The sequence below is a fragment of the Osmia lignaria genome, unplaced genomic scaffold (assembly GCF_051020975.1).
Source record: "Osmia lignaria lignaria isolate PbOS001 unplaced genomic scaffold, iyOsmLign1 scaffold0003, whole genome shotgun sequence".
Classification (NCBI taxonomy): Eukaryota; Metazoa; Arthropoda; class Insecta; order Hymenoptera; family Megachilidae; genus Osmia; species Osmia lignaria.
The window spans coordinates 90,001-91,880 of record NW_027478160.1 but is presented as its reverse complement, the minus strand read 5'-3'; positions in this window follow the sequence as shown (position 1 = coordinate 91,880).

Genomic DNA, 1,880 nt, shown 5'->3' with positions numbered 1-1,880 from the left:
GCTTCGCCTCTTAGAACCGATTAGTCGAAAATTTTAACAATCATATTTTTGCATTCTGTACCGTGGATCCATCGTTAAACGCTATTAAACTAACGTCCGTGATGGTATAAATGCAGATTTTCGCTCCGTTTAGCCAAAATAACGAACTTTAGGTGCGCTCCGAAATATTTCAAAGTCCCAGCGGCGTATTGCTTCGCCTCTTAGAACCGATTAGTCGAAAATTTTAACAATCATATTTTTGCATTCTGTACCGTGGATCGATCGTTAAACGCTATTAAACTAACGTCCGTGATGGTATAAATGCAGATTTTCGCTCCGTTTAGCCAAAATAACGAACTTTAGGTGCTCTCCGAAATATTTCAAAGTCCCAGCGGCGTGTTGCTTCGCCTCTTAGAACCGATTAGTCGAAAATTTTAACAATCATATTTTTGCATTCTGTACCGTGGATCCATCGTTAAACGCTACTAAACTAACGTCCGTGATGGTATAAATGCAGATTTTCGCTCCGTTTAGCCAAAATAACGAACTTTAGGTGCGCTCCGAAATATTTCAAAGTCCCAGCGGCGTATTGCTTCGCCTCTTAGAACCGATTAGTCGAAAATTTTAACAATCATATTTTTGCATTCTGTACCGTGGATCGATCGTTAAACGCTATTAAACTAACGTCCGTGATGGTATAAATGCAGATTTTCGCTCCGTTTAGCCAAAATAACGAACTTTAGGTGCGCTCCGAAATATTTCAAAGTCCCAGCGGCGTATTGCTTCGCCTCTTAGAACCGATTAGTCGAAAATTTTAACAATCATATTTTTGCATTCTGTACCGTGGATCCATCGTTAAACGCTATTAAACTAACGTCCGTGATGGTATAAATGCAGATTTTCGCTCCGTTTAGCCAAAATAACGAACTTTAGGTGCGCTCCGAAATATTTCAAAGTCCCAGCGGCGTATTGCTTCGCCTCTTAGAACCGATTAGTCGAAAATTTTAACAATCATATTTTTGCATTCTGTACCGTGGATCGATCGTTAAACGCTATTAAACTAACGTCCGTGATGGTATAAATGCAGATTTTCGCTCCGTTTAGCCAAAATAACGAACTTTAGGTGCGCTCCGAAATATTTCAAAGTCCCAGCGGCGTATTGCTTCGCCTCTTAGAACCGATTAGTCGAAAATTTTAACAATCATATTTTTGCATTCTGTACCGTGGATCCATCGTTAAACGCTATTAAACTAACGTCCGTGATGGTATAAATGCAGATTTTCGCTCCGTTTAGCCAAAATAACGAACTTTAGGTGCGCTCCGAAATATTTCAAAGTCCCAGCGGCGTATTGCTTCGCCTCTTAGAACCGATTAGTCGAAAATTTTAACAATCATATTTTTGCATTCTGTACCGTGGATCGATCGTTAAACGCTATTAAACTAACGTCCGTGATGGTATAAATGCAGATTTTCGCTCCGTTTAGCCAAAATAACGAACTTTAGGTGCGCTCCGAAATATTTCAAAGTCCCAGCGGCGTATTGCTTCGCCTCTTAGAACCGATTAGTCGAAAATTTTAACAATCATATTTTTGCATTCTGTACCGTGGATCGATCGTTAAACGCTATTAAACTAACGTCCGTGATGGTATAAATGCAGATTTTCGCTCCGTTTAGCCAAAATAACGAACTTTAGGTGCTCTCCGAAATATTTCAAAGTCCCAGCGGCGTATTGCTTCGTTCCGAAATATTTCTAAGTCCCAGCCGCGTATTGCTTTGCCCCGAAATTTTTCAAAGTTCCAGCGGCGTGTTGCTTTCAAAGTGCCTCCCTCTAAATACCGATCGGCAGGCCGCTAGGTCGGCGACGCACGGGCTTACGCCCAGGCGTATACGGGGGCAAATCG